Source organism: Oncorhynchus masou, chromosome 17, assembly GCF_036934945.1.
Source record: "Oncorhynchus masou masou isolate Uvic2021 chromosome 17, UVic_Omas_1.1, whole genome shotgun sequence".
Lineage (NCBI taxonomy): Eukaryota > Metazoa > Chordata > Actinopteri > Salmoniformes > Salmonidae > Oncorhynchus > Oncorhynchus masou.
The window spans coordinates 34,927,384-34,939,030 of record NC_088228.1 but is presented as its reverse complement, the minus strand read 5'-3'; positions in this window follow the sequence as shown (position 1 = coordinate 34,939,030).

The window sequence follows — 11,647 nt, the reverse complement described above, 5'->3', positions numbered from 1 at the left end:
GTTTTATGCCAGTGTATTTTCAGTAAATAAAGTAGATATTATTCATATCAACGCCAGATACTTCATGTATGCTCCAGTATGCTTTATTCTAAAGTGGGTGTATATATTTATTGATTGTTCGTGTGGACTGTTATTTATTCCATAGGATATATTTCCATTTTTTTTTACAGAGAATCCTGTCCTCAACAGGATCTCAACTTTGAACAAAATTACAGAGAAACCTATTGAAACGGCAACCAATGACATGACATATATACAGGTAAAATGGAAAGCGTTCCTCTACCCTAGGAGCTGATCAATCGTTAGTATTGTGGAATAATTGAATGGAGAAAGCTGATCCGAGAGCAGCGCTGCCTTTCTTTCGATCCTATCAGTAGCAACACATGCCTCAACGACGCACTTTCTCTCTGCATGATGTTTTGGGAAACACATGTAACATCTTCGGCGTGTTAGGAAAGATGCATCATTACTCTCGTAAGCCTAAATCCTGTTGCTATCGGGAAACCGGCCTAGATCAATAAATCATTTAATACAAAGATGAATGAAGGAAGGACAAAATGGGGGAAAAAATATTTGATTCAATTTAATGAGGACAACAGGAAATTATGATCATGACATTACAAGCAATACTGAAGTGCTGGTTCAAAGATATGAAGCCTCCCTTCTCATACCCCCTCCCTCCCTCTCCCAAAATCCTCATTCATTCAATATAATTGAAATCCTTCTGCCAAAATAGTTCACATGCACATACAGTTCTGAATTGTCCTATTGTTCTCATGATTTTTTCTAATATTTGGTCATTTGCTGAGGATGAGATAAAAGAATGATGGAAAAAAAGGTAATACCAAGGATACTTTTGCTATTTGATTTAGAATTTTAAGACCCCTTGAAGTATAAAAAAATATATTAAAAAAATATTTAGATGAAAAACTGTTACTGCTATTAGCCCATACAAACGCATTGAATAACAGACTCACTTACATGGAACAACAGATAAGTCCCCCCCCAAAAAAAATCTAAAGGGAGTTTGTTCTGAGAGATATAAGAAAGATCTGGAAACATTGTGTTTAACCCCTTATTTTTGTGACTAAACAGTCTCCTTATATACACTATATATACAAAAGTATGTTATTTCAGGCAATTTCAGCCACACCCATTCCTGAAAGGTATGTAAAATCAAGCACACAGCCATGCAATCTCCATAGCCAAAAATTGGCAGTAGAATAACCTAACTGAAGAGCTCAGTGACTTTCAACGTGGCACCATCATAGGATGCACCTTTCCAACAAGTCAATTCGTAAAATTTCTGCTCTGCTGGAGCTGCCCCAGTCAACTGTAAGTGCTGTTATTGTGAAGTCGTGAATTGGTAGGCCACACAAACTCACAGAATGAGACCACTGAGTGCTGAAGTGCGTAGTGCGTAAAAATTGTCTGTCCTCGGATGCAACACTCACTACCGAGTTCCTAGAAGCAACTTCAGCACACAAACTGTTCATCGGGAGCTTCATGAAATGGGTTTCCATGGCCAAGCATCAGCACACAAGTCTGAGATCATCATGCGCAATGCCAAGAGTTAGCTGGAGTGGTGTAAAGCTAGCCACCATTGGACTGGAGCAGTGGAAATCTGTTCTCTGGAGTGGTGAATCACACTTCACCATCTGGCAGTCCGACGGAAGAATCTGGGTTTGGCGGATGCCAGGAGAATACTACCTGCCCCAATGCATAGTGCCAACTGTAAAGTTTGGTGGAGAAGGAATATTTGTCTGGGGCTGTTTTTCATGGTTCGGGCTAGGTTCCTTCTATTGAAGGGAAATCTTAACACTACAGCCGACAATGACATTCTAGATGATTCTGTGCTTCCAACTTTGTGGCAACAGTTTGGGGAAGGCTCTTTCCTGTTTCAGCATGACAAAGAGAGGTACTTACAGAAATGGTTTGTTGAGATTGGTGTAGAAGAACTTGACTGTTCTGCACAGAGCCCTGACCTCAACCTCCTCGAACACCTTTGTAATGTATTGGATTGCCGACTACGAGCCAGGCCTAATCGCCCAACATCAGTGCCCGACCTCACTAATGCACTTGTGGCTGAATGGAAGCCAGTCCCCGCAGTAATGTTCCAACATCTAGTGGAAGCCTTCCCAGAAGAGTGGAGGCTGTTTTAGCAGCAAAGGTGGGTACCAACTCCATATTAATGCCCATGATTTTGGAATGCGATGTTCGACGAGCAGGTTTTCTCATACTTTTGGCCATGTAGTGTACTTCCATTAGTTTTTTCGACTGGTACTGGGGGACCTTCAGGCGAGTCTTTTGAGGCCTGTGGGCGTCCTAGAGGAAAACAACCGACATGTACATGTTCTTGAGAGTGTCATCTTAGCACAGTTAGTGTGTAGCCCAACGAACATTACAGACAGAAGTTGGCAGATCGGTTGTACCGACTTCAGACAAGACCCAAAACGGAGAACACCATCTTGTTCTTGAGAGTCTCATCTTTCCATAGAGGGGTCATAATAGTTTGCAGGCCGCTACAGACGATTGTTTGATCTGACACCGCTCTAGCTCTGTCACCTAGTGTTACATAGGCGGATGTGGTGGATTGAGACGCATCCAATGCAACAAAAAAAACATATCTCTAGTTTAAACGGATGGATTTTTATGGGGATCGCTTTTTTACACTAATTTTATTTCCGAGGGGGCGCAGACCTTATAACCTGTGATTTAGAACTTAAAACAAGTACACTTCCGTTCAAATGTTAGGGGTCACTTAGAAATGTCCTTGTTTTTTTAAAGAAAAACACCTTTTTTTTTGTCCATTAAAATAACATCAAATTGATCCCAAATACAGTGTAGACATTGTTAATGTTGCAAATGACTATTGTAGCTGGAAACAGCTGATTCTTTTAATGGAATATCTACATAGGGGTACGGAGGCCCATTATCAGCTACCATCACTCCTGTGTTCCAATGGTACGTTGTGTTAGCTAATCCAAGTTTATCATTTTATATGGCTAATTGATCATTAGAAAACCCTTTTGCAATTATGTTAGCACAGAAAACTGTTGTTCTGATTAAAGAAGAAACAAGTCTGGCCTTCTTTAGAATAGTTGAGAATCTGGAGCATCAGCATTTGTGGGTTCAATTACAGGCTCAAAATGGCCTGTAATTGATTATTTTAATGGAATATCTACATAGCGGTACGGAGGCCCATTATCAGCTACCATCACTCCTGTGTTCCAATGGCGCGTTGTGTTAGCTAATCCAAGTTTATCATTTTAAATGGCTAATTGATCATTAGAAAACCCTTTTGCAATTATGTTAGCACAGCTGAAAACTGTTGTTCTGATTAAAGAAGAAACAAGTCTGGCCTTCTTTAGAATAGTTGAGAATCTGGAGCATCAGCATTTGTGGGTTCAATTACAGGCTCAAAATGGCCTGTAATTGAGCCTGTAAAAGAGCTTTCTTCTGAAACTCATCAGTCTATTCTTGTTCTGAGAAATGAAGGCTATTCCATGTGAGAAATTGTCACGAAACTGAAGATCTCATACAACGCTGTGTACTACTCCCTTCACAGAACAGCGCAAACTGGCTTTAACCAGAATAGAAAGAGGAGTGGGAGGCCCCGGTGCACAACTGAGCAAGAGGACAAGTACATTGGAGTGTCTAGTTTGAGTCCAGAAACAGTCTCAACGTCAACAGTGAAGAGGTAGCCCCGGGATGCTGGCCTTCTAGGCAGAGTTGCAAAGAAAACGACATATCTCAGACTTGCCAATAAAAAGAGAAGATTAAGATGGGCATAGAACACAGTCACTGGACAGGAACTCTGCTGAGAAGGCCCAGCGTCCCGGAGTTGCCTCTTCACTGTTGACGTTGAGACTGGTGTTTTGCGGGTCCTTTATATTTTGCGAGTCATTTATATTTAACAACTTGAGTCTCAAGCTGGGCTATATGATAACACTAGTAATAGGCCAGTTGTAGCCCATTACTAGTGAGGCATATCAGAGCATAAATTGAAATAATTTGTTTGACTGATGGTCGTGTCTCAGCGGAGGGAGTGAGAGAGTGCGAGTCGAAGTGAAGAAGGGTGTTTCATGATTTCTAAAAGTGTTGAATAAAACCAGTGTCTCTGAATGTACTTAAATTGTTTTTAAGGCCCTCAATTAGATCAATGAAATCCGTGATTGATATATAGGGGGAGTGGAGGCCCTTATTGGGAAATCACTGATATCAAATAATTTGGCGAATGCTCCAACGTCGGTTTCTTGGAAAAATTTAACAGTGAGCTTTGTTTGGCCATTTTACTTTTTTTTGCTACCAAGTTGGTTAGTGAGTCTTAGCTAGCTAGCTAACGGTGAGTATCCTACACAGTGTAGCCTAGCCTACACAGAGATAGCTACTGTTTACTGCAATGGTATTAGTGCGAAGTGACATGTGCCAGAACCCGCCCATTATTTTGAAATTGATCAGCTGTGTTTTTTACAAATTGTTTTAGTTTTTCTACAGTAAATAATCAAGCATAATTCAAATACCAGTCATATCCCAGTCTGCTGTGCCCACATGCTTCAAGAAGGCAACCATTGTTCCTGTTCACAAAAAAACGAATGTAACTAAACTAAATGACTATCGCCCCGAAGCACTCACTTCTGTCATCATGAAGTGCTTTCAGAGAATAGTCAAGGATCATATCACCTCCACCCTACCTTATACCCTAGACCCACTCCAATTTGCTAAGCGCCCCAATAGGTCCACAGACGATGCAATCACCATCACACTGCACACTGCCCTATTCCATCTCAACAAGAAGAATACCTATGTAAGAATGCTGTTCATTGACTACAGCTCAGCATTTAACACCATAGTACCCTGCAAACTCGCCATTAAGCTCGAGACCCTGGGTCTCGAACCCGCCCTGTGCAACTGGGTCCTGGACTTTCTGACGGGCCGCCCCCAGGTGGTGAGGTTAGGAAACAACATCTCCACCGCGCTGATCCTCAACACTGGGGCCCCACAAGGGTGCGTTCTCAGCCCTCTCCTGTACTCTCTGTTCACCCATGACTGCGGGGCCATGCACGCCTCCAACTCAATCATCAAGTTTGCAGACGACACTACAGTGATAGGCTTGATTACCAACAACGACGAGACAGCCTAAAGGGAGGAGTTGAGGACCCTCGGAGTGTGGTGTCAGGAAAATAACTTCTCACTCAACGTCAACAAAACAAAGGAGATTATGGTGGACTTCAGGAAACAACAAAGGGAGCATCCCCCCATCCACATCGATGGGACAGTAGTGGAGAAGGTGGAAAGTTTTAAGTTCCTGGGTGTACAGATCACAGACAAACTGAAATGGTCCACCCACACAGACAGCATGGTGAAGAAGGTGCAACAGCACCTCTTTTTATTTTTTTATTTAACTAGGCATGCCAGTTAAGAACAAATTCTTATTTACAATGACAGCCTAGGAACAGTGGGTTTACTGCCTTGTTCAGGAGCAGAACGGTCAATTGTTACCTTGTTGGCTCGGGGATTTGATCGAGCAACCTTTCTGTTACTGGCCCAACGCTCTAACCACTAGGCTACCTGCCGCCACAACCTCAGGAGGCTGAAGAAATTTGGCTTGTCACCTAAAACACTCACAAACTTTTACAGATGCACAATCGAGAGCATCCTGTCGGGCTGTATCACCGCCTCGTACGGCAACTGCTCCGCCCACAACCGCAGGGCTCTCCAGGGGTTAGTGCGGTCTGCACAAAGCATAACTGTGGGCAAACTACCTGCCCTCCAGGACACCTACAGCACCAGATGTCACAGGAAGGCCAAAAAGATCATCAAGGACAACAACCACCCGAGCCACTGCCATTTTTCATTTTCCATTGGTTTTGTCTTGTCTTCCTATACACCTGGTTTCAATCTCATTCATTACCTGTTGTGTATTTAACCCTCTGTTTCCCCTTATGTCTTTGTCAGAGATTGTTCGTTGTTCAGTGTTCGTGTTGTTTGTATTGGTGCGCGATGGGTCCTCGTACCCACTTTGTTTTATTGTATTCATGGTTTTGGAGTTATGTTTGTTTTCAAGTTATTAAACAACTCCATTCCATTAAGTTTGATTTTCCTGCGCCTGACTTCCCTGCCACCTATACACACTACTCTGACAATATTACTGCACTGTCGGAACTAGAAGCACAAACATTTTGCTACACTCGCATTAACAGCTGCTAACCATGTGTATGTGACCAATAACATTTGATTTGATTTGAAATGTATTACATAGGCGTAAATTAAATTAATTTTATGTACAGCACTAGATTTTATGTGAGATGTCCTTCAGTGTCCTGAAAGGCATCTTCCAAATAAAATGTATTATTATTGTTATCATCATTATTGCTGTCAATATCCACTTATTGGCCAGTTTATAAAAAAACGAAAATGGTTTGCTCCTGCAGACAGTGAGTCACATGGCCGTGGCTTGCTATATAAAGCAGGCAGACAGGCATCGTGACATTCAGTTACTGTTCGATTGAACATTAGAACGGGCAAAAACGAGTGACCTAAGCAATTTTGAGTGTGGTATGATCGTTGGTGCCAATCTCGGCGTTTCCAGTATCTCAGAAACGGCCGGCCTCCTGGGCTTTTCACACACACAACAGTGTCTGGGGTTTACCAAGAATTGCGTGACAAACAAAACATGCAGTCCTGTGGGCGAAAACAGCTTGTTGATGAGAGGTCGAAGGAGAATGGCAAGAAATGTGCAAGCTAACAGGTGTGCCACAAACAGGCAAATAACGACGCAGTACAACAGTGGTGTGCAGAACGGCCTCTCGGAATGCACAACTCGTCGGTCCTTGTCACGGATGGGCTATTACAGCAGGTGACCACTTTGGGTTGCAGTCCTATCAGCTAAAAACAAGAAGCGGCTCCAGTGGGCATCACCAACACTGGACAACTGAGGAGTGGGACAAACATCACCTGGTCTGATGAATTCCGGTTCCTGTTGGGTCATGCCCCATTCTGCCTGGCGTCAATGGTACAGGCTGGTGATGGTGGTGTAATGGTGTGGGGAATGTTTTCATGGCACACATTAGGTCCCTTGATAACAAATGAGCAATGTTTCCGTACCCTGGAGAATTCAGGCTGTTCTAGAGGCAAAGGGGGGTCCGACCCAGTACCTAATAAACTGGTCAACTGAGTGTATATCCCGTTCATTTTTACACCGCCTCCTTACTGCCTGCTTTGAATTCCATCTGATGGTGTATGTTTAGGCCAGTGCTTGACTTGGACTGAAATAGGTGCCGGTACTCATGTTTGATACCGGTACATTTTATATTTAGGTGCAGGAACTCCTCAATACTTTTGAGATAATATTCTATAGGAGGAGCAGGATCTCAAGCAGAAGAAAGTGTGAGGTGCCAGTAGTCAATTCCGGTGAGCTCCTGCCCAAGTCAAGTACTGTGCTTAGGTAAAAAGACAAATAATGTCCCGTTTGGAGCACTGAAAAGAAGAGCATAATTATTCAAATGATTTGCTCAATCTGATTTGGTGGACCTGCGCCCACCCATGCCAATCCATGCCTATGCCCCTGGAGAGAATGTTAGCTAAGTGCATGTTAGACCATGTGTCAATACTGGTGGGATCACACGAAAAGCAGCTTTCTCTTGGATCAGCTTTCTCCAATCAAATTTGACCTTAACATTATAATTGTTCCACATACTAGTGATGGATCAGATCCTAGAGAGATGTTAGTACCTATGGCTACAAATAGGCTTTCGATGGAGCTTAAATATGCTTACCCAATAATAACGCACTAAATCACAGATTCATTTTTTACACATGAAACACGTTGAGGCAAAAATTACAGACAGTAGCCTAGTTGTAAAATAGAACTCGGTTGATTGAACATAAAATTGATTGAAATATGATTGAAATAGCCTATATAGGCCCATGTATATTGGAATTCAGTCATCTGGGTTTTCATTTGAAACATAATTTTAACCTTCACTTGTTTGTAACAATTGCAAATATTTTTGCAACTTCGTTCTGAAGGTATCGGCAGTCACAATCAGACAGATCAGATCACAAGCAGACATCTCGAAGCTATGTTTAGCGGATATCTTCTGTAAATAAAGTGACGCAGAGTGGAAAAAAATATCTAACTTTGCACTTTGGCTCCTCTACAAGTGCTCTGGGTCACTCGTAGATGTACGAAGGCATATTACTAACAAAGGCTCTGGGAAACACCTTGACTACTGTACTAAAGATACTGTACATCGTAAGAAGCTTCTAACGATAAACGTATTATTGAAGGCTATTGGAAACGAGGCCCTGAACTATCTCATTCAAAGCCATTTGAACAAATAATTCGATTAAAAAAACTGTTAACTTTGTCGAGTTGGAGAAACCCCCCAATAAATCGGTTTTTCGTTAACTATGTGAACGGTACAGGCCCCTTCTCACATCCACATACATATCTCAACGAATAATGAACACTGCGCCTATCCCTAATGTATAATTAAAAGGGTAGCCTAGGCCTAAATATTTATATTAAAGTTTGACCAACAATTAGCCTGTGGGTTGCATAAAAAGCAACAATAAACCTTTGGCTAATTCGTGAAATCAGCATTTTGTAATAACCAAATTAATTAATTAACAAAATTAATTTGACGATGTTATTGTCACACAGCCAAATTTAGCCTACAGCAGTTTTAGGTAGACAACCTAAACACATTCTTCAACGAATCTAGCAACTTCAAATGAGTTGTTTACCTAAACAGATCCATTTAACAACCTTTGGATTTCTATTCACTGGGTATTGATTACCAATTACATCGATAAGACGTAGGCCACGCTGTTCAGTATTCTGCCCACAGTCCGTCGGTCGTTGCACTCCAATAGCAATCCCCTGTTATGACGAAAAGCAGAAACGGTAGCGTAAACATGTGGAAGTCCGTTTTTTATATTTCAGACACCACCAAGACCTAGAGCGCAATTATTGCTAATTTATTGTGTTATAACTATAGGCCTAAATATAATGTGTGAGAGGCAATATCTCGATATCATACGGATGTAGGCCTATCAAAATAAACAGAGCAACCAACCTAGCCTTACACACCTACAGACAAATGTACTTTCCCGTTTCCGGGAAATAGACCATGAACAATAAAAATAAACTATGAACACAAAATTAATTTCATAGACGAGGGATTAGGCTTACTTACTGTTTTTTTTTTTTTAGGAAATAACCATTCCGAACATTGAGAAGTGTATGAATTTGGTCAATAAATCGAATGAGTAAATCAATTTAATTGTTTTTTTAAATAATTAAGTACCAGTACTACCCATAAGGAGGAAGATGTGTGTGGTTAAAAAACGGTGATTCAGTTGTATTTATCAGTAACTTGAGTCTCCTATTACAAAACGAATATTGATTCCAAATTATGTTTAATACGATATCATATGGATAATATTATAAATAGAATACACATTTATTTTTTTACCTTTCAAAACAACAGGTTGACTCTAAAATCACTGTATTATTCGCGACTTATAAAAATATACATTAGCCTAAATAAAATCTAAACTAAATATATTCTATTGAAGATGACATTTTTTTTTAACAGAAGATCTTTATAAATAAGGAGGCCTGTCATAATATTCATCAAAAGGAATTCAAATATTTTTTTAAGGCCCAAACATTTATGCATTGCCTAGATAACACAGATGCTCAAACTTCTGGTTGACTTTTTCTATCAATTTTCCACACACAAGGGTTTTCCTGACATAACATTAAATTGGTTAGTTCCATCTTACCAACCAGGCAACACTGACAACAGGTGCCCGTAAAACTCACAGCTGGAAAATCTGACGTCTTGATCTCCGGAAATCTTCGCTCAACAGCTACCATTTGTTGATATCAAAATGGGTGTGCTGTTCAATTGTATATATGAAGTGTTTCTAACAAATTCCTTTGAGATTTACTGTTCAAATAAAACTTCATTTTATGCCATCTAAATAAAAGATTCAATATATTTTCAGAAGGCCCATGGTCACATGAGAGAAGTGTGCAGCTATCGTGCAATCAAAAGTGATCTAATTCATGAACAGGATTATTAAACTAAATTAATTTATTGTCTAAGAGACAATCTTACATAGTTGCAACCTTATATGCGTACCATTTCTCTAAATTCTGCACAAAAAAAAGTTATTTACAGTATATGTGCCGTAGTCATTTTGTCTACTAGGGCGTACGTGGTTCTTGTCACAACCAAAAAATAAAACACGTACAAAATAAGTAAAGTCCATTGGAACTGATAGGCCTATCTGTATTTGGTTCAGTGTCCATCTGCCACACTTTAAATCACACATCGCATTTTACCGTAATTATTCAAAATGTAAAAAATGTTGCAATACTGTGAGCATCGAAATAAAGAGTGGATTTGACAAGATTCGATAGCCTCTCAGTACATCAAAGAACTAGCACATAAAACAGGGCCAGAAACCAACTATCCCAAAAGTGTAGAAAGTGCAAACGAGCTGGCTCATATAGCTACAGATTCATGGTCTAAAGCTGAATTTCAACTTCCACAAAGGGCGCACACACACACGCGCACGCAGACACAGTATCCTATAGCGCCACACACACACACACGCACACGCACACGCACACACACACACACACACACACACACACACACACACACACACACACACACACACACACACACACACACACACACACACACACACACACACACACACACACACACAGTACCCTATAGCTCCTCAGAGCCAATACCAAGGGTGAAGAAGCGCTGGGCATGTCGAGGTAACCGATTCTCTGGCTATCCAACGGGCATTTATTTCCGATAGCAGAGTAGGCTAACCCTGGGATACACGTTCACACACTGCATACTTTTTTGGAAGCTGCAACAGTGTGACCAGTGAAACCTCTACCTATACCCACTTTATTCAGGACAAGGCCTATACGCTTCAATGTATGGTCTATTGCCTGGTATTTACTTATACTGTATGATCAAATTGAAATTACATAATATTTACCAAATAAAAACAATTTTGTTTATTTCAGATTTAATGGAGAAACGATTGTGCTGAATGATCTGAAATAAGTAACCAGAAAGTATGCCTTTGTAAATCATGAAAATACCATCTGAAACCGCACGGTTAAAATGAAGTTCCCAAATACAAGCAATTATAAAGCAATTGTTATGTTGCATTCGCAAATGCTATAAACAAGTATTATGATTATTATTTGTATTATTATATACATTTGATTATTTCCCAGTCTGTCCTGATAAATTAAAGAAGGTTAGTAGAATGGAATCTTACGGTCAAAAGTTCTGAAAATATCCGAAAACAATATAAACGTGCTTTTGCGCGAGATCAGAACTATAAAAGAGCATTTCATATAGAATAACCAACTTGTTTATTAAGTCTACGTTCACATGTCCATGCTGTCTTTTGTGACGAGCAAATAGCTACGTACCAGCCGAGTGAACCTCAGAATGCTGGCTGGAGATTAGAGGGAAAGGATTCGGAACAGAAGACTCTTTTTCCTTACCATCGCCATGCACGGCGTTAGGATCCTCACTTTGTGACCTCTCCATCCCTCCACCCCTAACTGGGCCAGGCCACGTCATTAATC